The sequence below is a fragment of the Astatotilapia calliptera genome, chromosome 10 (genome assembly GCF_964374335.1).
Source record: "Astatotilapia calliptera chromosome 10, fAstCal68.1, whole genome shotgun sequence".
NCBI classification, from domain to species: Eukaryota; Metazoa; Chordata; class Actinopteri; order Cichliformes; family Cichlidae; genus Astatotilapia; species Astatotilapia calliptera.
In genome coordinates, this window is record NC_137431.1 from 31,878,386 (window position 1) to 31,906,128 (window position 27,743).

The 27,743-nt window shown below is 41.1% G+C and overlaps 1 protein-coding gene and 1 long non-coding RNA gene across 2 annotated transcripts in view; both read left to right on the forward strand.

The window, feature by feature from the left end:
• sgcd (sarcoglycan, delta (dystrophin-associated glycoprotein)) overlaps positions 1-27,743 on the forward strand; it is a 449,906-nt gene that overhangs the window by 77,868 nt on the left and 344,295 nt on the right. The gene's annotated exons all lie outside the window — the stretch shown is intronic.
• LOC145431477 (uncharacterized) lies at positions 23,980-26,549 on the forward strand. Its single transcript, XR_013911794.1, has 2 exons — positions 23,980-25,387; positions 25,770-26,549. It is a non-coding gene; the product is annotated as an uncharacterized LOC145431477 (long non-coding RNA).

The window sequence follows — 27,743 nt, forward strand, 5'->3', positions numbered from 1 at the left end:
TGTAAAATTCTAATCCTGATCTAATCCCTTCATGCTTGGCTTGGTTTGCTCCAGACTATCTCAAAAACAGGGGTGGACAGTGTCCCATTTACAGTGTCCAACATTCTAACACAGACTGCAATTATAACCACGGTGCTGCACAAAGAATGTTCTGGCATTCACACCCTTGTTTTTTGTAGAAAAAACCCCCTAATACAGTAGTAGATGATTTTGCAGACATCTGCAGCTGTGTAGTCTTTTTCTGTTTGAGAATCAAAATGAAAGTGAGAGGAGCTTTGCCTTGGTGACACGCTGTAAAGGGGCTTTTTTATGCTTTATCACAATGGGCTCGTATAGAAAGTGGATTATTGCACCTGGGTGCTTGTAATGTCATACTGTCCTCCAGGACCACCAGTACTCAGGAATCCTATAATACCAGCAGCTAAGACCCTAGTGGGACCCTGACAAATCCACAGGCTTACACTGCTGCCTTTGAAGGGATAGAAATCACGACGTCACTGCTGGAGCAAGATTGTCGGTGGGAGCCACTGTACAGGGCTCCAGTAATGCATTTATCCTGGAGCTCACCTGGATTATTACTGCACGCTGCTACTTCTTAAAAGTTACACATTAGTTTTGATACTGTGAAAGCTAACTCTGTCTGACACTTGATGCAGGTGAAGAAAAAGCCTGACGACTTAGGTCTTTTTCCCTTTATGTGTTGGAACTTGATAGACATGTCACTTTGTAAGGTTTTGACCTTCATACTCTAGAATTCTTGAACTTTTCTCAGTGCACAGAATACTTTGTTCTTACACCTTCAAGCTGAAATAACGAAATGTAACTTTGTGTCTGCTGAATGACAACATGGTTGGAGTCCATTTGTCAGTTCTGCTTGGGATGATATCTGCGTTGTAGCCATAAGACAAGAGTTTTTTAAGTACCAAGGAGAGGTGTTTCAGTGCTTCCTTTATTGCCTCTTTTAGCAGACAGTACACTGGACCATCCTTTATGAAAGGTATCCCACAATTTAAAGCCACATATCTGGCTTCTCTTGGAAATGACTGAAAAGTGATGCAAACCATTCTGTGCATTACCGCTGTGTTTTCCAGCCTGTGCCATGACTTGGGAGGTTACTGTCATCTGTTTGTATGAAGTTGTCTGCTTTTGTGAAATGACTTGTAACATGAGTTATGTTTAACTCATTTAAAATGATAAAAATGAATCAATTTTGGATCAGTTTTATTTCAGGGATTTTGACAGCATCAAAAAAATGCACACTGGATCATCTGGAATCTTTTCCCAAGGCCCTTTTGATTTCCCCTTCACATCTTTCCTTGATGGAGATGGGCTGGTTCTTATATAGTGTGTGCTTTCAATATAACATTCACACCCTGATGGATGCATCAGAGAACAACTTGGGGTTCAGAATCTTGCCCAAGGATAGTTTGGCATGCAGACTGGAGCAGCCAGAAATCAGCCTTCCAATAAGTAAATGACCTACTCTACCTCCTGAGCTACAGCCGTGTCAACGGAGATTGAAGAAAAGTGATTAGGAAAAGATGTGGGGGGCGATCGACCCAATCAATGCCACCTTAGGCATACGTGTTCAAGATGTCAGGAACAAGAGTACACAAGTGGAAACACATTTTTAACACATTCCTGTCATTTGTGATATTAAATGCCACTGCAATGTCAGGTGGTGTTAAGAAGTTGTAGTCTTCAATTAATTCTCATCCAAATAGAGCCGTAGATGCTAAAACACACTGCTGAGGCAAAATTACAAATAAAACCTCTTTTAAAAAGCAGTAACAGGATGGCAGAGTAGTGAGTCACAAGTCTGTCTACCAGTGGTAGTTTGTGTCGCATTTTGGGAACAAAATTAATTATTGTTTAGTTCAGTTCTGGTTTTAAGAACGGAGAGCACTGCCCGCTCACGCTATGGCTGGCTGTCTAGTACAAGTTGGGCAAGCTGTAAACCATTCCCTACCTTCTCCTCTATCAGACTCTGAATGCGACCAAATCAAAGCTGCGTTCCAAAACACTTCAAATTAACAGTAACTCTGAATTTAAGTGTTTTCTGAGGCTGTAAATGAAGTTAATAATTAATAACGTCTACTCTTTTGTAATTCTGCTAGCTTCTAGAGAGAAAACACTTGTGTGGCTTAACTTTTCAGATTGTCCATGTGGTAAATATCGTCTGTGGTTTAGGCACCCGACAGATGTATGTGTTGTCCTGAGAAGGAGAAGTGGATTGGAAAGTTTCACACATTTCTGTGAGAGCAGGTTGGTTTCTGCTGGTATCTCTCTCTGTGTGCATTGGTGTTTCACTCCAGTGTACCTGAACGGACGCTTGGAACGTTATAGCTTAGAGAAGGAACTTCTTGGCAAGCCAGACGACAGCCTTTGTTTATTAGAAACTTTCAAAGAGTTTCAAATTCCCCCAACAGACTGTAGTATGAATTATTACTTTGCTATATTCAGCACTGTGGAGCCATACTGCTGGTATTCACTTGTATTTTTATTTTTCATTTTACAGCTCTATCAGTTCTGCATTAGGATTTAGAGTCGTTTGCCAGGAAGGACTCTTTCTGCAACAGGCGAGAAAATTAGATAGTGGAGAAGGATTTCTTTTTTGACAGTATATCCACTCATTTGCAGGTAAAGCCACACTCCCTCGCCTTTTTTCTTCATTCATTGTCTCCCAAATTTCCCAGAATGTCTCTCTACTTTCCACTTCCCCTCCACAACCACTTAATCTATTTCTCTCTCTATCAGCAGAGCTCTCTGTTCTCTTTCCCTCTAATTTTTGTCAGGAGCTCCACTTGCAACTACTTTTCAATTCAGTGCACACACCCCTTTTGCCCCCTATACAAATGAATGAGCAGGCCGGAAAAGAGGCAAACAAATGGACAAATAAATACAAGGGAAATGATATAACAAGATGTAATTCATCAACACACAATCAAGAATGGGGGAAAGCAGGCAAAGTCAAACCCAAAGTCAATCTCCAAAAGCTATAAGAAAGCATAAGCTGTAGAGAAAGGGAAGAATTGGACAAAGGGACATTCCCCAGGCACATTTGCATGAATTATGGGACTAAAATTGAGAACGCAACAATTGTTAGTCTCTATTAGATGCTCTGTCTCTTCTCTCATCATCTTGGGGCAACATGCCGCATAATCACGCACTTCAAGGACAGCAGAGTGTCTTTAGTGAGGCTGGCCGCACTGAGAGAGCATCACCTACTGTGGGTCTGCTCACCCGTGGGTGCTGGCATTAATCTCGATCACTTCTTTCAGCACAAAGACCTTCCCAATGAACTCCAAGCCCACTGGTTTACCGCCCAAACCCCAAATTCCTGCCAGCCCGGCTTCCCGGGGGCTCCATGCCCTTACTTCCCAGCCTGGAGCCTCGGCACTTGGCTGGAGTATCGCATACTCATGGGTGAGGAAGCCAATTGTTGTTGTTGGTGGTGAGGCATGTAATGCTGTTATCACGGCCTCTTAACTTCCTTCAGAGTCCCAAGCTTGCTCTCTGGGCGTGACTTTCAGACAACTTTGAACCACAGCAAAGGAGGGGATGTCTTTGACAGTGGTGGGGATGTTGATGGAATGAAGATGCCATCACAGAGGTGTTGGAATTGCTAGTCATTGCTTTGTGTTTTTATTAGGTGGTGGTCACGCAAGGCCCTCAGTCAGACAAGGCGTGAGGACAGACGGGTGATATTATATTAGCGCTCGAGGCGACTGTTAGTCTGCAGCCCTCTCCTGCATCTTTAGGACTCTGTCTCCTGTCCTTCGGGATGCTTTCAGCATCAATTGTGTTCTTTCTTCATATAAAAAATATTATCTGGTGTTTGTATATATTAAGCTTTTTGCAAGCAGCTGTGAGATCTTACATTTCATTGAATTAAAGCACGCTTATGGTCATATAATTATATTTGTGGTCTCCAATAGAGTAGCTGTGTGATTTACAGCTTCAACTAATCTTTGTCTTACACTGACTGCTCAATGCATCATTTGTGTGAAACAAGCTGTTAGGATCATCCTCCAATCCTCGGATTGCATATTTCTTTATTTCTTAGAGTGCCTCTATTATGAATGTGATTGGACCATGTGAGCAGCAGTCATGCATCACCATTGTGGTCCAAACAACACCTTTTTTGTAATACAGAGCCGCACAGTGTGCTTGTGCTTGTTGACCTGCTCATCCCCTTTTTGTGTGCATGTGTGCGTCTATTTAGAGTGTGTAGAAAACTGATATTTTCCACCAATAATCTGTATTCATTTAATATTTTGCTGGATGATCACAACTTCAAAACCTCTTTTTCTCCATTAAAAACATCCATGTCCTCTAGTAATACATGGCAACACAAAAAAGACACATGGAAAGACTGTGTTATCGTCTGCATGTGGCCATGAATCTTAAGATTTATTCTAGAAATTAGCTGCGCAGCATGGTCACAGAATTAAACACAAGCATCCATACGGTACGCATTCTGTGCCTTGGTAGTAAATGGTCTAAGAGTCTAGTGCATGGGGTGTAAAAGATGATGAATGTACACTTGCAGCCTAAAGTCATACAAAAGACAAAAGTACAAAGCACGAAAGGGCAAAGGAAAAAAGATCACATAAAAACTGCCTCGTCACCACCACCACCAACATGAGCACCAGCAGCATCCCCGGCACCATCTGTGTAAGTAATTATTAAAGCACAGCTGGGCTGCTATCACTGAGCAAACATGGCAGAGGCGAGGAAGTTGGTCCAGGTGTGGCAGCCAGGGACACCTGAACCAAACAACACTCGGATGTGCGTTCACTCGAGCTCCAAGGATTCAGCTCTCGTTAATGTTCATGGCTGTGTGTCTTTGCGAGTACTAGCAGTGTGGTGTGGTGCTATTATTGGGGAGAGTCCAGAAATGTTTCCTGTGCAAATGTTTTCTTACAATTCAAACAGAGGAATAATTCATAAATGAGCACCAGGCTGTAGACCAAGCCCAAACAAACACAGAGGAGAGTGTGAGTAGGGTTGTATTAATACCCACTTGTAATGCATTGCAATCCAGGTTCTACATTTTTGAAACGGCAATGTTTGTGTGTTTTGTTGGAGCGAACCGTAATGGAATTTGTTCTCGGCCAGACCTGCCATCCAGCTACTTTTTGTTGGATATCATTGTGGTGCAGAGCCGAATGCAGGAGAGAGCATTATGAATGCAGGAGAGAATTTTAAAAGAGGTGGCAGAAGGTGTTGGCAGGCTGGTGTGGGATGGATTCAACAAAAGACGTATAAACATCAAAGCAGTGTTCATACACAGAAACACTTTTGTATACTTGGAAAAAAGTCTCAAATGATGAAGAAGACTAAAAAAACTTGCAGGATTTTGGCTTTTAATTGAAGAAAAACACATTTTACTAAGTGAAATGGCTACAGTGCAGTTTATATGCCATTTTCATGAAAAATACTTTTTTTATATAGCTACTCAAAAGAATCCATATTAGATCTACTTTACATGACATTGGACAATTTGAGTATATAATAAGAAAAGTAAAATTAGTTTAAGTCAGTTGAAATGTAAACGTTTTGGCAAAGGGGTCATTGTGATTTAACTCTTTCTTTTTAATATCTGTGCTGTGGGCATTTGAATTGTTCATTGAATATAAACAAGCGAGCAGGGCCACCAATAAAATCCACAAGATGACCTTTACAGAGCAGCTGTGTGCAGAGAAACCCAGTAAATCATAAATGACAAAGCCCATCCCCTCCACATTGAGTCTCTGTGGCTTTCTTCTTCTCTGGTATGCAAGAATGCAGAGCTGTGACGATTTTGCCCCAGTGGTGTCGAGCAGAAATTTAGGGTCAGACCAACAATTTTCTTGCTTCCTCTGCAGTATATATTCTGTCCTCTTCTGATTCATCAAGAGCAAATCAATGCATTACTTGTAATACATAAACAAGAGAAATCTGAATTAACAATTTTGCTTATGGTACTATTGGGTGCTGTGGTACTGGTTGTCAGAGAAGTAGAGATGGACCGATCCGATATTATGTATCAGTATCGGTCCGATATTGACGTAAATTACTGGATCGGATATCGGAGAGAAATAAAAAATGTAATCCGATCCATTAAATATCAAAAAAGCACCTCACAAAACTTGCTACACTCGGCTCATGACCGTAGCACGTCGCAGCAGTGAGCGTCACGTGATAGAGCGGCTGTATTTGGAGCCTCGCTACCAAACCGCCATTTCATCTCCGAGGAAGTGATCCCAGAGAGAAGTAAAGCAAATGTGTACGTTCATCTCTGAATGTTTGTAAAGCATTCCCACGTTAAGCTTAACAACCGATATATGGAGCGACTGCCTCTCTCTCTCCCTCCCTCTCCTGCTGCTACTTTAATCATGAAACTGATCAATGATCAGCTGATCGGCTTTTCTCTCTTGTTTATTTTTGGCCCACTTTGCACCAGAAAGAGGAAACCAGCGGCTGAACAACAGCAGCACATTTAAGCTTGATAAGATGTTGTTAGAATTTATTTACTTTCTTCACCAGGATCTTTTTCTACGTAGCTGACGCTGGTAACTGTGCAGGGGCGGATCTAGCAAAGTTTAGCCAGGGGGGCCGAGAGGGCATTAACAGGGAAAAGGGGGCACAAATAATTTAAAATGTCGAGCTTTTAATAAATAATTATCCGAATCTTACACCCAAAGTTTTAATCTGATGTAAAATGTATAGTAACTGTTAAGTCTAATATACCCTAGTAAGCTATAGTACTTTTTCCTTTGGGAAGGTACCATCTGTGCAGTCTGCAGTTCTGTAGAAGAAAGATGTTGAATCTATTTAATTATTCTTGAAAAATAATTTATTTCTGTGCATTTTTTTCCCACACACTGCATCAAATTAAAGTTGATTATGTCGATTAAGCATCATGAGGTGGGGTGTGGTTCCCTATTTTTTTTTTTTTTTTTTTTGCTGGGAGTTTTAGAGCCCTATTAGTTAGGTTGCTCACTCTTTAAAATACCAGAATAGGGAGGATGGTGTAGGTTAAGTTTATTAGATTGATCGGAGAGATTGATATTGCTGAACTATGAAATATTTTGGGTGCAGTGTATTTTTTGCATAGAATAGCTTTAGTGTTTGTTTTTTTTAACTTGAGTATGAACTTATACAAAAAGCAGTAAGATATTAAAAAAACAGTTTTATTGATTAAAAAACACACTATATCGGATCCATATTGTTATCGGCAGATATTTATGATATCGGTATCGGACATAAAAAAGTGGTATTGTGCCATCTCTACAGAGAAGTAACAATAGCTTGGGTTATGTGGCCCCATCTCTGTGGTCCTGGCCTCTGTAATTTTGAAAGACTATCTGGGCAGCTTAACTCAGAGTAGGGGAAAGATTGTAGGCAGGGAGATGAAAGGATGGAAACTGGGAGACATGTCAGATGTGATGTTGCTGTAACAACTGTGGAGCCACTACTGGCCTCATTATCGCACAAATTTGGTCATCCATCAAGCCTGATGACATTGATAAAGCCCCCCAGGGCAGACATTTTGACTTGTCAAGCAAAGGTGGAACTAATAACAGTGATGGCTGAATTCCATTTGACTATTTAAGATCAGGTGTCCTGTTATTACGCAAGCAGGCAATTAAAAAATGAGAAATTATGTTGCATTTCATCTGCATCGTCTAACAGCTGGACTTAAAGCAATAATGAGTAGTTTGACTTTAACTTTTTTTTAAACAAAACAATCTAAATAAAATCTTTTGAAATAATGTATATAGAGCAGGGCGATATGACCAAAAATATTTATCATGATGTACATTTGAAAATTTGCGATAACGATATAACTGACGATATAATTGACACTAGACAAAATACTTTACAACTCCACAACTTTATTAGTGCAAAAAACCCCATTAATGTATTTTCACTTAAACAAGCAGCTGTTTATGTGCATTAAAGTTATACAAAAATTTAACAGTGCAAATGCAAATTCCTCGCTGACAGTTTAACCAAAAGGCATTTTCAGTGGAAACTGGCTGACATATCCTCAGCATAACCATGTATAATATCCACAAAACTTAAAAAGAGGTTATACACACACAATACGGTAATATTATGTTGAAGCACAGTACGTATCACTCCGCGAGGCTCCTGCCTACGATAGCAGTAATGCTCCAACAATCCATCAAGCGGTGCGGCTTCGTAGCTTAGCAAAGTCGTACTGAAACATTTGACAGATTTTCGAGCGCCGTGTACATAAAATCGTTTCGAGGTCAGTAAACACAACCAGAGTTCATACATAAGGCACACGGGATTATAAGGGGCACTGTCGATTTTCAGAAAAATCAAAGGATTGATTTTAAGTGCGCCGTATTTCCCAAACAACACGGTAATAACGACGGCCCGCTAGCATGCGCTACCAAAAATAGTGCTTTGTTGTGTATCTGACGGACGAAAGCTAAACCAGTTCCACACCACTGAAGTTGCAGCATTTTTACAAACCAATCCTGGTTCATCAGTTTCATTTAACGGTCCGCGTTCGCTCTTCTCATTCTGCGTCGCCGCCATGTGCGTATGTAAACCTAGGCACTGCGCATGCGTGTTTTACCCATATTCTATCGCGATATTTCATTTTCCTATCGTTGCCCAAAATTACACCGGTATTACCGTGAACGGTATGATATAGCCCAGCCCTAAATGTATATATTCATCTCAGAGCCTTGTTGTGGTTGCTCATTACTATGACAATGCATGCTATGAATATGATATATCTCTGTTGAGCATTTTGCCTTTTTTTTCCTGCCCTTGGTGCGCTTCTGCATTTTCAGCAGAAATCATGGTAACCTCACTCAGTGCTCCTTCTTGCACAACAAAATCACAAAGCAACTAATTTCTATACAGTGTGGATCATTTACTGAGAGCCAGAAATGTTCAGATATTTTAGGAGAGTTGCAGGTCATTGAATTGGAAAACAAAACAAAGCTAAAAGTAGTGAACAAATATAACTTCAAATAAATGATCTCCATCTGAAAAATTTACTGAGTAGTCTTTGCTAACATTCTCATTTCCTGTGCCTCTCCCCATAATTGTCCTGAAGAAATCAAATAATACATAATTACAGCTTTACGTCTGGAATAATAAGTGGACAACAAATCACAATTTTTGAATCGCCATTGACAGAAATTTAACCATAATTTTAACATTATTAAATTATTGCAGGTTCAAACCAAGGACACCTAATCATTTGGCTCTCACTGAATATTGGCGATACTAAAGATAGTCCTAGCAGCCAGTTAGGCCACAGCTACTCAAAGCTAGAGACCAGTTTGTGGTTGCTACAGATTGTGTGGCTGTTGACTGGTTTCTTGTTTCTAGGTGTACTTGGTTGTACGGAGGTAAATGGGGCTTCACCACAAACCTCTTTGTGATAGTTTTAATCGCTCTCAGATTTGCGTAGTTGTACTTGGTTTGCATGGAAGATGCCGACTTGTCTGCAAACTAATCGCTCAGTTTTGAAACTGAAGAGTGCAATACAAACTGGAAACCAAGACAATTCATGTTCAAATAAACTTGTACTGTGAAAGCAAACTATCTCCGTTTGCAGTTTATGTCAACCTTTTTCAACAACTTGACAAGTAGAAATGATGTTTGTAGACAAGTCAATGTCCTCTGTGTAAACTTTGGGCGATCACAGGTGGTTTAGTACCCTCTTTCCAGCTGCCATGGAAGACGACAAACTGTGTGCAACACTTGCCAACTGCCAGCACTACTATGAAACTGGAGTAAAACTGTGAAAAGTGCCACAAAAACTGGAAACAGAGTTTGTTTAAAGTAAAATGTTTTTCTTTGAAACGTTTTGGTTCAAGCAGTAAGGCATAGAGATGGCACGATACCACTTTTTTATGTCCGATACCGATACCGATATCATAAATTTGGATATCTGCCGATACCGATATGAATCCGATATAGTGTTTTTTAATCAACAAAACTGTTTTTTAAATATCTTGCTGCATTTTGTGTAAGTTCATACTCAAGTTTAAAACAACAACTACACTAAAGCTATTCTGTTATACCTGTATGCAAAAAAAAAAATTTCATAGTTCAGCAATACTGATCAATCTAATAAACTTAGACCTACACCATCCTCCCTATTCTGGTATTTTAAAGAGTGCTTAGCTTAAATATTAAGCAACCTAACTAATAGGGTTCCAACTCCCAGCAACAACAAAAATAAATAAATAAAAAATAGGGAACCACCCCTCACGCTCCACCTCATGATGCTTAATCGACGTAATCAACCTTAATTTGATGCAGTGTGAAAAAAAATGCACAGAAATCAATTATTTTTCAAGAAATATTAAATAGATTCAACATCTTTCTTCAACAAAATTGCAGACTGCACAAATGGTACCTTCCCAAAGGAAAAAGTACTATAGCTTACTATATATATTAGACTTAATAGTTACTATATACAGTAATTGACTTCTATTCATTTTACATCAAATTAAAACTTTGGGTGTCAGATAATTATTTATTAAAAGCTCGACATTTTAAATGAGAATAAGAAAGAAAAGTATGTCTTTGTGCCCCCTTTTCCCTGTTCATGCCCTATCGGCCCCCCTGGCTAAACTTTGCTAGATGCGCCCCTGCACAGTTACCAGCCGTCAGCTACGTAGAAAAAGATCCTGGAGTAGAAAGAAATATTAAATAAATTCTAAGAATAGCTTATCAAGCTTAAACGTGCTGCTGTTGTTCAGCCGCTGGTTTCCTCTTTCTGGTGCAAAGTGGGCCAAAAGCAAACTAGAGACACGGACTCACGACAGAAAAGCCGATCAGCTGATCGTTAAGCAGTTTCATGATTGAAGTAGCAGCAAGAAGAGGCAGTCGCTCCATATATCGTTTGTTAAGCTTAACGCAGGAATGCTTTACAAACATTCAGAGATGGACTTACACACTTGCTTTACTGCTCTCGGGGATAACTTTGTCGGAGATGAAATGCCGGGTTGCTAGCGAAGCTCCACATGCTATCCAGACCACCGACAGGTCCCGCATGCCACAGCCGCTCTATCACGTGATGCATACTGCTCCGAGTGCTAACGTTCTGAGGCGAGTTACGGCGCGTTGCAAGTTTTGTGAGGTGCTTTCGTGATATTTAATGGATCGGATTACATTTTTTATTTTTCTCCGATATCCGATCCAGTAATTTAGGTCAGTATCGGACCGATACGTAATATCGGATCGGTCCATCTCTAGTAAGGCACAGGTCATTATCGTAAATGCAAACTACGGTTGACCAGGGACATTTGCTAGCAACTAAAACAATCACCCTTGTGTTCACATAAGGGTCTTTTCTGTCTGCCTGCCTGGGGTTTTAGCAAAGTAACAAAAAACTATGTTTCTGTCAAAGCTGCAGGTGTCTCAGAGCATATGCTGCTGGTTCAGTGCTGTGTGCATCAGGTTTAAGCAGTCGTGAGAATTGTCAAAAACGGATGGCATCATCATGACCTATTGCAAAAGAAAAAAGGTCCTGCTAACAGACACGGATAAAGAAAAACTATTTGGTAACCTACAATTGCCAACACCAATTAAGACTTTGTGTGTATCTCTGAGACACCAGAGATATCTGAAAAAATTGAGGTATTTGGTGGTTATGTGAACTTGAAGTCCTCATACCATGAATAACCCAAAGAAAAAATGAATAGTCTGTCTTTACAACCCAACTTGAATCACACTGAGCAAATCCTCCAGACATATTCTCTTTAAAGTAGGTAAAAAATAATATTGCAACATTAAAGCACTAAATGATAGAGTGCGCTCTATGCATCCAAAACGTGAAGATCGTGTGAGCTTCTTCAGAGAGAACATTCATTTCTTCCTAAGAGACCAGCATCATGGAAAAAAAAAACCTCTTTAAGGCGGTAACATGCTCAGATGTGATGGGAGAGTCATGTTGGCTGCGAGCGTTTAGGCTCAGCAGGGAGACAGAGGCTCCAGTGTAACGAGAGAGAGGCCTTTCTGTGCTGTGACTCAGATGAACACAGCAGTTGTTGGGGAAAAGGTCAGGGGATTTTGTTGATATTCTGCAGCCGTGTGCTTTTTGGCAGGACACTTGACGGCGCAGCGGGCACTCGAGCGTGAAATGATGTTGCTTCCTCCGGCCAGGAGGCGACGGCTCCCTTGCCACACAGCATATGCAGGACGCCATAAATCCTACAGTGTAAATAAAGACCTGCTTCGCTCCACCACGTCTCACTCATTCTGTGTCCCTTTTTAAAGAAAAAAAGAAAAAGTCTGGCTTTTCCCCATTTTCATTCTTCCTCGCTTTCATTTTTCTTTTTTGTGTTTACCCCTCACTATCTCTTTCTGGCTTTACTTTTACCTTTTCCCCCCATTTTCACCAGTGATGGAGTGGTAAACAAAAAGGTGGTTGATCTATAACCTAACTGTGATCCTTTTTTCAAAACTGTGCATCCACCAGAGATTTTAGGAAAACACTGATATAGTATTATTTGTAACTTCTATCTGTCTGTATTTTTTTTTACTCTTCTTGTTTTTCTTTATAAGTTATTACATGAAACACGGTCTTCATTTTCATCTGACTTTGCAGCAGTCAAATGCAGCTCCTGGCAGTTTATTAAGGAAACAAAAGGGGACGTAAATCTCATTTCGCCACATTTTGACTTTATTAACTTCTCAGCAGGCACTGACAGAGGTTTATCCTATGACAGATGTTTTGAATGCTGCTTTAAGTGTTGGAACGCTACCCCCCGTCCTCAATGCATACACAACCAAACATGCGTTCTGTAATTACAGGCTGCCAAGCCTATACAGCTTTCAGGCCTACTAGGTATTTTGCTGTCACTTAAAAATGTCTTTATAGCCGACTATACTTCCTTCTGTGTCACACTAAAAGAGAAAATAAATATGTAGCAATACATTTAACTTGTAAAAGAAGGCAGTGCATTGTGCACTCTGTCACCTTTTTGTCTTAACAACTTAAGTTAGGTGCAGAAACACTTATTCATAGTGGCGATGCTCTCAGAAAATAAAGTGCGTTCTTGTACCTGAAGGGGTAGCGCAGTTTGTCACTCTGGCAGTATCATTTAAGGTATTGCCATTTTACCATTGATTTGGGCCAACTTTTTTTGTACTGTTACAGAAGGTCTGGACTGGGTCTGGTAAATGGGCTGGTTCTTATATCGCACTTTTCTACTCTACCTGACTAACTAGTGAGCTACCAGCCACACACATTAATGGCAGCCTTCCTTTAATGATCTGTGCACTTGTCAAATTGCTACATTTTTACACTGGTAGCCAGAAAAATAGAGCTCAGGGATCTGTTACATTTGAGCTAGAACAACCATAAAAACATGTAAAAATTGTACGTAAGATTGGACTTTAAATAAAAAGATAATTTCCATAATTTAGCCTATAACTGCAGTTAGCCACCTAGTGTAAGATCATGAAGTCTATTCTGATAAATCACTTCATAGATCAATTAAAACCATTCATAAGAGCTAAAGCTGGCCAACTCCCGCTACATTTGAAGAGAGGGGAAAAGAAAGTTGCCTGGCCAGGTCAACATTTCCTTTCCCAGCCACGAAAGATGTAGATCCCAAGAGGAAGTAGTAATTCCAACCAAAGTCACAAAGTTCCCCCAGAGTTTTTTTCACCAACAGGACAGAATGAGCAGGAAAAAAATGCCTTATGAATCCAGCTTTTAGATCCCTACTGCTGCCTGTTCAAATAAATTAGACCTTTCTTCTAATAAACTTGCTTTATGAGTTTGCTAAAGGTATCAAGATCAATTAGCCCCTTATTTACGTTATTAAGCTTCACTTCAAATCCTTTTAAGACCTTTATGTTTGACAAGGAGAAAACCTGGTGCTGACGGTGAACTTTCTGTCTTCAGACAAAAAAAGACTTTAGAAGTTTTAACCACAAAGATGGTGGCAAACATCGGACTTCAGCTGTGTTGCCAACTCGTGATATGAACTTTAATTCATATTATTTGTTATGCACCATATGCTTTACCAGATCACATCATATTCTGTTTGTGGATGGGTAATGCAGAAACTCTGTTTTGCTGCCCTTTTCCAGAGGGGTGGAATTAGCATTTCAGGCAAAGATTATTTGTCAAGGCCTTTGTATCTAGTTCCTGTTTCTTAATATCATTTCCATATCTTAACATTTAGGTAACCTTGAGACTTGCTTTGACATTAAAATGGAATCTTTTGTTGTGCTTGAGAGAGCTCATTACCTCGTTACCTAAATTAATAAAGGACGGCTCTAACATAGTAAACAGCTGTTTAAATAGTTCACAGTATGCAGCTATGACATATTGGGAATTTTCACTTTTTAAAGACAGCTTTAATTTTGGTGGACTTTTGACTTTTTTTTTTTCTCCTAAAGAGTCGATAGCTACTTTTAGAACCAACTTTGAATGTCATTCAGGAGTCTGCTCTGAAATGCTGGATCCTCCTGGGAAAGCTGTGTTCAGGAAATATAGAGTAAAATAACACTGTGTGAATGTTTTTTTTTTTTCTTCAAAGCAGCTCACAAATACACTGACTACTCTTCAGTGTATAAACAGAAGTTTTGAAAAATCTAACCTTCGTTTGTACCTCGATTCAACCTTTGAACAAGGCATCGCTTTTCCTTTTAAAATAGGACAACATCGAGTGTAAGCTGTTAAGATTCAATATTGAGGAAGGGTACAAGAGGTGATCGAAGAATAACCACACCGATCCGGCCGGGTAAAGTCAAACGATGATTTTAATGAATACACGCGTGGGAAGAGAACTCTGTACGCAGACAGGAAGTAGTCTTCGACTTACTCAAAGCATGAACAGATATTTTATAGCATCAGGGTTTATTTACTGACGCCCCTTCATACGTCACATACATTTTATACATAGATCAGATCAATATCATGACTTTTCACCTAGAAAATCATCTTCTATTTTCATGGCTAGCCCTTCCTGTCTACCTTTCAGTTCTTGTCTTGTTCCTCTTTCTTGCCGAGACACCAAGAAACGGTTCCTCTTTTACCAAGACAATTTTGCAGTTACAGCCAAACATAACTAACCTCTCCTCTAATTTAAAGTGTGTGTGTGTGTGTGTGTTGACCTCACATGCTCTTTGTGTCACCTCTTACACTTCTGACCTTTTACCAGACCAGAAGCTCACTGAGACTATGTGTATGTCTTCTACTAAATAAATGTTTTAATCAAGAACCTCTACTAAAACCTTAATATAAAATGATAAAGCTATCTGTTACATTGTTAAAGCCTCGTCTTAGCCTGCGGCTCAAAATAACTTCCTGTCAGCCTGCAACTCAGTCTTTCTGAAAGAGACACTGTTTAAACCTTGGAGTGCAATATCCATGCTGCAAATTATATTATTAATGCAATAACAATTATTTAACAATAGCAGTAAAATAATTTCCCTCCTCGACACTCCCCCTTTTGACCTCTGAAAACCAGAGGTCACAATACATTGTGTCCTCACGCAGACCCTTCTCTGGTGGTCTCGAACCTCGAGATCTCCAGGATCCTTGCCCCTCCTGTGGTCGCCGAGATCAGTCTTCTGCAAAGGAAACAAAACACCTTTTCTTGCATCTCCCTAACTTATCCTATCTGGGACTCTTTAATTAAAAGCCTGATCCTAATTATCTTTTTAACTTATTGACTTGTATTTATGTATACTCTTCAACGTTACTCATCACTTTAAAATCCTTTTAAGCGCTGGTTTCACGTCCAGTTGCTCGCTCTATTTTCCCTTATCTGATCATCAACATCCTATGCACAAGTTGTCGCTGCTGCAAGTTAATCTACTCCAAAAGAAAACAACCACTTCAATCAATTAAGTTTAAGCATATAAGCAATTACTCCTGTATACATTTCATCATAGCTAAATGCTGCCTTGAAACAACTCCTATGTGTTAACACTAACTTCATTTTAAAACCTCACATTTCCTATGTTATCACCTGTTTTGGTATAACCTTTTTATTTCATTTTGCTCCCTTAATGTAACAATACCTTCTAATTCTAATGTATCAGACTTAACCAAAATATATGCTTTCCTTCCTCTTTGGTCCTTCTTTAAGTTCAGTTAAAAGCTAAATGAATTTAAGGCCTTTTGCCTGGAATCAATACTGTCATGTGTGTTTCTTAACTCTGTGTCTGTAAGCGTGTGCAATCCTTCATGAACTCATATTATCCTCACAGTAGATTGGCTAATCATAGCGCTAGCCAAAGGCTCATGACCCTCCAGAGACAAATTTGAGCCACAACTCCTTTAAAAGCACAAAATGCAATATGTATAAAATAGTTATAACTGCACCTGAAATACAAAGTTAACATCATCATAAACATCTTATGGTCATCAAAGCAATGGGCAGGGCTGCGACCCAATTTAGCCCTGTCTGCGCACAAATTTTAGCCAACTTGTTTTCCAAATTTAGGTTCATCCTCTCTACCTCTTGCAAATCTTTATTCTTGAAGTGAGTACCATTGTCTGATCTAATTCTCCTGGGAAACCCATGCCTTGGAATGTAATGATTAAGCACTTAATCACGCTTTTTGCGTCTTCACATTTGGTCGCCCATGCTTCGGGCCACCCAGTCAAAACATCCACACCCACCAACAAATACCTCACCCCACCTGGGCCTGTATCAATCATGTCGGTATAATCAATCACGACCTCTTCTCCTGGCCTTCCTGGCATGAGAACCTTACCAGCTTCAGGTTTTACTGCTGGCTTTGGGTTGTGTGCCCCACAAATTAGGCACGTTCTGGCCTTTTCCAGTATCATCCTTCTCAAATCAGGATGCCACCATCGGCACAAATTTCTCTCCATCTGTTTCACTCCCACGTGACCAAGCCCGTGAGCCTCATTCACCTTTTGTTCCGCCATTTTTGGCCGTTAAAGCGGGACGCCCATCTGGCCCCTTCCACAAACCGCCATCTTGCCAGGCTCCTTTGTTTTCCCACACCCCCTTTTCCTCTGGGGATGTCTCCTCCTGAGCCTGTCTAACTTCTTCCATGCTGTTAGTGCTAACCTCCTCTTCTGGGGTTACCTGCACCAGTTGTCTCTGTCCTTTGTAGCCCGCTGCTTCCTTTGCGGCTTCGTCAGCTTTCTGATTTCCTCTTGCCACCATACTGTCTGCTTGTGAGTGGCCTTTGCATTTTATAATACTTACCTCGTCTGGGTCCTCCAGGGCCTTTTTGTGACAGATGGGTGCATTAGTGGCCGTTCTGAACCCGGCTCTCTTCCACTGAGCCAGTTCCACATGAGCTGCTCCAAACGCATATGCTGAGTCAGTGTAGATGTTCACTCTCATGTTTTTAGCCAACCTCAGGGCTCGAGTTAGGGCTATCACTTCAGCTCTCTGGGCCGACTGTTGTCCCTCGATTTTTCCTTCAACCTGGGCTTTCTTAATACAGTCATGTGGTTCTCCTGACCCCATTAGGTCTGCCATATTTATTCCTTCATGTGTGAATATCAGATTTGGCGCCTCTAAAATTTTGCTGAACCTTTGTTGCGTCAGTGGAGTCATTGTGAATGCCTGTGAGTTCACATAGGCCACTACACTGTGTGTAGTAAGCACTTTCAGTGGGTGTTCCCTCACTATATGTGCTGTTTTCTAAATTATCTTTGCTACTCCTGCTGCGTGTTGTGTGCATGTGGGATGCCTTACTTCTGTTGAATTTAATCTTATGCTGACATACATAAGTACATCCCTACCTCCCCCTTTTTTCTGAAACAACACACCATTCACAACTCCCTTTGTTTCTGAAACATCAAGATAAAATGCCTCATCATAGTTAGGTGTGGCCAGATCTGTGGCTCTTGACAAATCCTATTTTAGTGAAATGAACGCTGTCTCTGTGTCCGGCGTCCAAGGCAATTCAGCCTTCAGATTTCGAACACCAACTTTCTTGATCAAGTCCCTTAAAGGGGCCGTTTTACCCGCATAGTTCGGAATGAACTGCCTGCTGTAACCTGTCAAGCCAAGAAAGGAAAGCAACTCCTTCACAGTTCTTGGTTTTGGATGTGTCAGAATTTGGTCTCTGTGTGTGTTCATTAACCCCACTGATCTGTGTACGATCACCCGGCCCAGGAATGTTACCTCTGGCCGGACCAACTGCAGTTTTTCTTTGCTCACTTCGAAGCCACACTCCGCCAATCTGTTCAACACCACGAGCGATGCTGCCGTACAGGCCGCTGCTGACGGGGCTGCAATAAGAAGATCATCAACATACTGTATTAATTTACAGCCCCCTGGCAGTTGACATGGGGACAATGCCTCTTTCAACACCTGATTAAAAATTCCTGGTGAGAGTGCAAAGCCTTGTGGTAGGCGTGTGTACCTAAATTTGCGGCCTCTGTATGTGAATGAGAAAATGTCTCTGAGTGACTCGTGCAGTGGGAGACAAAAGAATGCATTCGCTAGGTCAATACATGTGAACCACTTTTGGTCTTCAGTTTTGTGCTTCTATTATGGTCTGTTAAATGGTATGTCATACTTCAGCCGGAACAGGACAGGCGAACAGCTAGCTAGACCCACATCTGTGGGCCCTGCGGACCACAAAGTACCAGGCAATTTTGAGAGCTCAGCTACTGCATCAGGATGATCCATTCTTTCCCTGCCATGTATTCTGGAGATTTCTTTATGTTCTAAGATCACTACATCGTTGGACAAACAAGTTATGCGATATATTTTACATTTTGGTGCATACCAGACATTTGGAATTTGGGTGCCTTGCCAGCATGCGTTGTCCAGCGCCCGCTTGACCATTGGTCCCAGATCTCTTGGCCCATGACCCTCGTGGACCGCCAATGTAATGTTAGGGGCTGAATCCTCTCCCACATTGTACCAAGGCAGTTGTTCATCAGTAAATTTCACAGCCGCGGCCACACCTTCTGGTCCAACATAAATGTTATGTGTTTGCACATTCCACGTCTGTCCCTCAAGATCAGACTGGAACTGTTCCCAATAGATATCGTTATCTTCCCTATCATAAAAGAGTGTAACGTGGAAAGGATCTCGCGGTGGGGAATAGACGGCCAGGCTCATTATCCAGGGTTTCCACAGCTGATAATGTCTCAGAATACCTTCTTCCACTAGCCTCCCCCAGTAGATTTTGGCAGTGGGTTGTTCAGAGTTCTGGACTAGATATTGAGTCTTTGAAGGTGATCCCAGTTTCACAAGCAGGTCCCTGCCCATGAGATTTTCCAGGCACCTGTGAGGACACCACATATTGGTGCTTCAAAGTCTGTTTTCCCAGCTGTGTCAATGCTGGATCATCATCATTGACAGCATAGGTTCTGCCGTCCCCACGCTGTACAGTTTCTCCGGGCTCCATCAGTATTGCTCCCCCTCCCAGCCCCAGTCGGCTACTGGGTACTGGGGGCTGGTGCTGCATTCGGGTTTGGAGCCTGATGTGCTCCCCTGTAAGCAGCTCTTTGTCTTGGGCCTCCTCGTGCCTGGGGTTGATAGCCTCGCCCCTGATAGTTCTGCGGCGGTTCAGGGCAATCTCGGGCCCAGTGTCCTTCTGCTCCACATCTCAGACACGCAGTCCAAGACACTCTGCCAGGATTCCCCGGATTCCGAGCCCTTTGTCCTCCCCTCACGGATCCACCACGCCCTCTCTGCGGTCCACCGGTCCCCCAATTCCCTACGGGTTGACGCTGCCTTGGTGCATTGGCGGGCCAACGGTCATCAGGGTAGAGACCCGGATCCTGATCTGGCCAGTCAGGCACAGGATCGGGCTGAGGCCTTGCCACCATTATAGTCTTATTTAGTTCTTTCGGTTCTTTTTTCTTCGCATTATATTTTTCGCGAGCCTCACCCAGCTGCAGCCTAAGCAGCTGCGCCTGTGCTTCATCTAACTCTTTCTTTTGTTTGTTCGTCAAATCCTGTTCCTGCTGAAGTCTGTGGGTCACATGTCTCTCCCACTGCACCGAGTCTGCAACGGCAAAATCTGGGTTCTTTTCCAAGTCAACTGCAACCTGATTGGGCAGCCCTGCCAGCACTGCCGAACGAAACCACGCTCTACTTTCACCCTCCTTCCCCGGATGTATTCCTGTTTCTAACAACCATTGTTCCTTTGCTTTAGCTAAACACTCTCTGGGTTTCTTTTTGGGATCCCAAATAATTTTTGGAATGGCTCCAAAGTTAGGAGTTGGGTCCTTCTCCCGAACTGCATCTGCTAAGTCACTCTGCACCTCATGATATTTCAGGTCATTTGCATATCTGGTTGTTTGAGCTATCTGCTCTACATCTGCTAACCCACCACCCAGCATACAACGTCCGGCCAAAGTGCGAAAGTCGCCCAGCGCTAATTCTTCTCCTTCCCAATGTTCTCCCTTGGTTATTGGTGGAAGTTGTTTAACCAATGCTTCCAAATCTCTCACCTTATAGGCGCGATAAACTGGTTCGTTCTTTGGACCTGCTATTAGAGGCAGACTTAAACCAGGGTCAGGAGCTCCTTGTTCAAAACTCACTCTTCTACTCTTCCTCAACTTTCCTTTCCCCTTTGAGCTCTTAAATATGGGCTGTCTCTGTGCTTGGTCTCTCTTCACACTTCTTTTCCTCAAAATTAGGCTTGTACTTGGTTGGGGTTCAGCTCCTCCATCTTCGTCCTCCTCATCGTCTTCTTCTGATGACGTCGCACGGTCTTCATTCTCCTCTTCTGGCCCTCCCTGCATTACTCTCTGTTTTATAACCTCCAATGCCGTTAATGCCTCTATGGACGCACGTAGGGCCTCATGCATTTGTCCATACACTTCTCCTTCAGTTTTTAACACCAAGCTCAGAGGTATTTTATCACCCAGCCCTTTCTGTTGGGATATAATAGGTTTACTTACCTCAACCTCCATCGCTTGGCACTCTTTCTCTGCTGATTTTGATACTCCAGGGGAAGCCAAGCGAACAGCTTTCTTAAGCTGTTCGAGCTGATCCTTCAGAGGTTTGCATCCCCTTTTCCTACTAGGTGTCGCACCCGATCTGTCAGCCATTCTCTGAAACACAGACTTACCTCTTCCAATGGCGTTGGTCGACTCCACCTTCTTGGTCTAGGTCACCCAGACACGCTTAACTTTCAGTTTCAGTCTTCGTCTCGCTGTTCTCGCAACCACTGGCTCCTCTTCCCCTGCTCGGTGATACACAAAGTTTAACCCAGCCCTTTAGACGCTGTCCTCGCGTTCTCAAGCGTTGACACTCAATCAAAATTATTCGCCCTCAAAGTGTTAATATATGACACCAGCAACCCTTATGCGCAACGCGCTCACCTCCGTATACTTACCTCTCCAATAGTTCCTCGGATTAGTATTTTTTCATTTATTTTAAACCCATTAACGGCGCTGCGCGTCCCTTATATACTTTACAGCAACACACCCTCAAGCATCCCGTACTAATAAGTCTAAAACCAAGAAATCACCTTTATGACATTATGTCAAAGCTTTCTCCATGTTGCACAGCCTGCCACAGGTCTAACAAAAAATCGCTGCCCGAGAAGGCTCCCACATATCAAGGTGGTCGTTTTCACAAACTTCCAGCAGACCCTCAAATAAACAAAAACAACGACCCAGGCAGGCTTCCAGTTCAGCCTCCTCAATTTCTATGCACACTGAAAACTCATGGGGAGATTCTTCTGTCTCCCCGTGTCCTACACAATTCACCTCCAAATGATCCCCTACAATTGAAATTTCAGTGTGGAATGACGCAGAGATTAACATTTCCTTATTTATTCACTATATGTAACCTGAATTTTCTCTGTCTTATCAAATAACAAAGGTTATCTTTACAATTTGTTATTGAACTACTAATTAAGTTGCTTTTTATGGTGTCAGTGATAAACTGCCCCTAAAAAGTCCACTTTATTGCGTGCTCATTGAGTTACTCCTATCAAAACTATTTAACAAGTTCAATTTACACATACTCATTAATCTGTCACGCTTATTAGTGGCTCATGGTTGCTTAAAGCCTATGTCTGACTTGACCACAGAGTTAGAGCATCATTCAATCCTCTCAGGATGACCACTCCACTTACTCTGCATCCAGTCAGCTCATGAATTAACAACCCTTGCAGACTGTAACCCTTTTATTTTTTGTTTATGCCTTCAAATCCACCTTAAATCTTCTTTACCTAAACGTTGGTTTTAAACACAAACAATTCTTATATTCTATTTTGAAACGCTGTCACCATTCATATATTTACAATGTTGTTATTTACTAAGCCAGCATTTTAACTGCAGACATTTATCCACATTTGCAAACAATAGTTATAGAGCTGAATGACACACAAAACCGAAAGCATAGTCCTCTCATGCGCTCTGCATCAGCTGCCTCATTTGCATGCACACACACTCTTCATCTAAGAATAGCAGCAGGCAGTCAGTGCATTGCTGACTCGACCCACAGAGATCTTTTTTAATACAGAGACGTCTTATATTTACAACTGCACAGATTTTAAACCTTTTAACACCTACCGAATTTCGAAAAATTTAAGTTAACGGTCTAACCGATAGAAGTCCAACTTTTTTGTAATCAATTAACCAGTATCTGTCCAACAGTTTCTGGCCTCATCTCTAAAGTCCCTAACTCAATTTAAAAGTGTCCAACACCCAAGGTCCAACCTTTGCTGCCCAAAAAAGCGCAGATACCGTTCCAAACGGTAAGGAGATTCTAACTCCTAGTTATTCTGGAGTGCCCCAAGCTCCACAGTGACCAACTGACTATCCCTCTTCGAGGACAATGCATAAGCGTCCTTTGCATTGGCAAGCGTTACCTCTGAGCACTGCGCTTCCTACCAGTCCAACTGGCGTTCTTGAGTAATTTATAATACTTTGGAACAACAGTAAAACACCCAACAAAGTGTAAGACTGAAGCAGGTCCAACCTTATAACCAAAAAATAACCAAATTCCCTAACCTACTAAAATCATTTCCAGCAGTCCAACTGCTTCCCGCGGTCCAACCGCATTAAATCCTTTCCAGCAGTCCAACTGCTTTAAATCCTCAGTACTGTCATGACATTCTCATCAAAATCAAAACAGACATCCACCAGTAACTTCAGTGAGTAGACTTAAATTTTATCATGTCCAATTTGGCACACTTTGGAAATAATTCAACAGGTAGTGCCTTACCTTTTGGATAAGCCGGCTTATGCCCACTCACTTAGACCACTGGAATTCACGTCTGCCCGTCAGACCACCCAAGACCCCGGATTTCTCCGTCCAAACCTCCAACTCTCCTTCCCCAATAACCGGACGAAGCCCCCAAATGTTAAGATTCAATATTGAGGAAGGGTACAAGAGGTGATCGAAGAATAACCACACCGATCCGGCCGGGTAAAGTCAAACGATGATTTTAATGAATACACGCGTGGGAAGAGAACTCTGTACGCAGACAGGAAGTAGTCTTCGACTTACTCAAAGCATGAACAGATATTTTATAGCATCAGGGTTTATTTACTGACGCCCCTTCATACGTCACATACATTTTATACATAGATCAGATCAATATCATGACTTTTCACCTAGAAAATCATCTTCTATTTTCATGGCTAGCCCTTCCTGTCTACCTTTCAGTTCTTGTCTTGTTCCTCTTTCTTGCCGAGACACCAAGAAACGGTTCCTCTTTTACCAAGACAATTTTGCAGTTACAGCCAAACATAACTAACCTCTCCTCTAATTTAAAGTGTGTGTGTGTGTGTGTGTTGACCTCACATGCTCTTTGTGTCACCTCTTACACTTCTGACCTTTTACCAGACCAGAAGCTCACTGAGACTATGTGTATGTCTTCTACTAAATAAATGTTTTAATCAAGAACCTCTACTAAAACCTTAATATAAAATGATAAAGCTATCTGTTACATTGTTAAAGCCTCGTCTTAGCCTGCGGCTCAAAATAACTTCCTGTCAGCCTGCAACTCAGTCTTTCTGAAAGAGATACTGTTTAAACCTTGGAGTGCAATATCAGAGAGTGATATTATACCCCTCTCGTCAAAAAAAGTGACAGGTTACTTCCGGAGCTCATTAATTATTCATGAGCTCCGGAAGTCCGGAAGTAGGAAGTAATTAAATTATCCCCTAATTAAATTATCCCCTAATTAAATTAGCTCCGTAAGTCCGGAAGTAGGAAGTAATTAAATAATAAAAATATGATATTCATAAAAATATGATATTCATAAAAATATGATATTCATAAAAATATAATTGATTATTTAGAAAGTTTTTTATATATCAAATTAGCATTCTTTTATTTCTTTAAGCAATTAAAAAATTTATTTATTTTTTTATGCTCAAAAAACGCCATCTGGTGGTGGGTCAGTGTGTGCGCGCGCCCGCGCGCGCCCGAGGCTGTGTGTCTGGGCGCGCGGGGGCGCGCCCGTGTCTCCGGACCGTGCTCTCTCGGGCTCCGTGCTCATGTGTTTAAAAATGTATTAAACCATATTAAAATTGTTTAGTTAAACTTGTGCTTTTGTAACGTTCAGTATCGCCACAAACACATGCTGCATGCCTTGGGGGAAAACTTTATTTAGATTTATATGCATTTTTAGATTTAGAATAAAACTCATACTCAGAAAAAACAACTCGCGATCCCCGCAGCCCCCTTAACCTAATCCTTAGATACATAAGCAGGGAAAACTCCTTAAAAAACCCTCCGCTATTTCTCCAAAACCCTACAATAACTTGTTAGGGTACCCCCTCTATTCCCAAAACCTTATATTCGATAACAGGGAAAATCCTGAAAAAATCCTTAGTCTTTTTTCTCAAATTCAGCGCCCCGCGGCTCCCTTCATGCTCAGCCAAACAAAGCCAAAACTCCTTTTAAAAATTTCTCCGCGATTTCTCAAAAACCCCTAGAATAACTTGTTAGCTACCCCTCTATTCCCCCAAAAAAAGCGCTATAATCCAAAAACATTGGGAAAGCTCCTTACTCTTTTTTTTTCTTCAAAAACTTGCCTCTTGCTAGCTACCTCTAAAATTCTACGCAGAGTCTAAGTTCTACCTCGCTCTTAATCGCACCGATCCCGCAACAGCTTCCAGAGCACAATTTTTTCCTGCTTGTTCGCTCCCCGCTCTGCTCCCTAATGCGCTGCTTACCTCGTTTGAAAATTCCCCCCTTAGACCAACTCCGCCTCACTGCGCCCCGCTGCCAATCACATAACAAATCGCACGGCTCCCTTCGCACCCCGGTTAGCCAATCGGCTCCAGGTCTGATTTTACGATCTCCCGCTGATGTTAAGACTATCTTCGAACCCCCAGAAGACCCCTGCCTTCAGCCATATCAACAACTGGAACCGCTCAGACTGCTTGCGACTTCGCATAGGGAGCGGCCGATTTCAACAGCAACTTGCGTCTCTTTCCTTATCCGCATATCATTCGGTAAGTGTTAATCTTGCTCTCTAACTACATTTTTGCATTTTCCTTTTTACCATTCTGTCAATCCTTTCATTTAAATAAATAAATAAATATCACAATGGTTTGTAACAGGTACAATACACCATCCATCCATCCATTCGCCTCCACTTATCCTTTTCTCAGGCTCGCGCAGTGCGCTGGAGCCTATCCCACGTACAATACACTTTAAAATATATATAAGCTCCACTTTTAACTCCCGTAAAAGTTTATACATTACATGTCTACATCACCTATCATGGCCTCATCGGGTATCTCATATCATCTTGTTATTGTTATGTTATGCTCCTTTGATATTTTGCTAGTTTGCGTGTTTTAAAACTCTTTTTGTTTTTCTTTATATTTTTAGACCCAGATGTGTTAACCTGATCCCTGCGAAACACCAGCTCTGCGTGGATTTTGACCGCGAGTGACCGGATGTTGTTTCCGGCCTGAGGTTGCCTGAAATGCCGTGAGGCTCGTTTGAAAGATTGCGCCCGAGACCAACTCCGCCTCCAAGGCATGCCTACCTTTAGCTGCCACCAGTGAGATATCAGAGCCGGGCTCCACATATCCAATCAGGAGCACGAGCAAGACAGCTTTTGCAGACTCTCCAGAAATATACAAGTCCTTACCAACTGCTCTGCAACCCAGTGTTTCTGGTCCCCTCACTAACATCGCTTTTTGAGATATTTTTTATGAACCACCAAAAAAGCAATTTTACCCCACAGTACAGAAGACTGGGTCTGAGGGCAGCAGCGGGGACAAATGATTGTAATGAAGCGACGGACATTTCATGGCTGGTCTTGCATAATCGTGAGTTATTATGTCATATGGTGATAAGTACATAGTTTTGCAAGAGGCATACAAGCACTGTGGAAAAAGTAATCATAAAACTGTTTTTGTGAACACCCTACGTTATGCTTTAAAAAATGTGATACATGTAATGTGATCATCAAAGAACATGATTTTTTTTTAAAAAAAAAACTTTTATTCTTATGCTTTTAAAGTATGTCAGATTATCTTAAAACACTTATTTGTATGTTATAATGTTTTTCTTACACCATGTGTAATTTTTATAGACACCTTATTCATTGTATCAATGTGTAATTATGTATCTTTTGATAAATAAATAAAATATTTAATCTTGTATTTGTGTACTTTCTGGTGATTCAATAAAAAATTAGTCACATATCGCTCTGATAAACACAGATGGCTGAAAGAAATGTTTGATGGAACAAAGGAAACAAGTGTCTTGCTGCTAAACTTTTAAGTCACCATGGTTTAAATGAGAAAGTCTGTATGTAAAACATGAAAAACTCCATATCAGTGATATCTACAAAGGTGTACTCATTTCTTTGTAATGGTACTTTACTGTTCCAATGAAACAAAAAGAAAATCTCATTTTTAAAGTACATTTTTCGGCCATCCTGACCTATTTTCAGGGGCAAGAATGTTGATGTTAGACTGTGTTTTAAATCAGGTTGTGATCTTAAACTAACTATCACAGCACTGATTTCAGTTGTAATCTCAATTAGAATCCCAATTTGGCTTTTCTCCAGTCAGTGTTATGGTGAAATTTAACTTGTTCTTTTGTGTAATTGCACATGGCCCAGCAAAGGACCCCTTAGTAAACTGTACAGCATAAGTTTTCAATTCACTTTTGTCAGAAAACTTCACAGTATGAGAAGTTACAGCACAGTTTCTCCAAACGTGTGGTTCTTTTTCAGCCAGCGTGCTTTTAGAGCATCTACATTAGCTCATGTAGTAAAAGTACAATCAGTAAGTGTACTTTAACATTTGAGATTCCGAGTCACTCTTGCTTAGATCATGTGAACTATATCATGAACCTTTTTTTTGTATAATGCATCAAACGTGTTCAAATCAGTTTATTTTCAATTTATTTTAACTAATCTAGAGACAAGCAACTCCTTTTTAGCTTCTGTTATGTATTTACCTCTCACACCTTAATCTAGATGTTAGTGTTCTCAGAGTTAACATGTCTCATGTTGCCATGTTGTATTTCTAATACCCAGCCTCAGTGTTCGCCCTGTTGACCCTCAAATCCAAACACCAATGATAGATATTCACAAAATTCATAAGGAGATTCTTAAGGTCTTAAGTTTTGTTGTTTTTATGTTTTACAAAAAAAAACTTCACATTTTTTATATTTTTAAACGAAAGTGACATGCAAGGATATTTTTCTTTAGTGATGTTGCTTCAGCAATCTCAAATACTAATTATTCTGGGAATTTTTATGGTCAAACTATGTGATTTTCCAAATGTGTGTGTGTGGAGTAAAATGACCTTGTTCTTATGATGTTGTCACCGTGAATCATTTAGG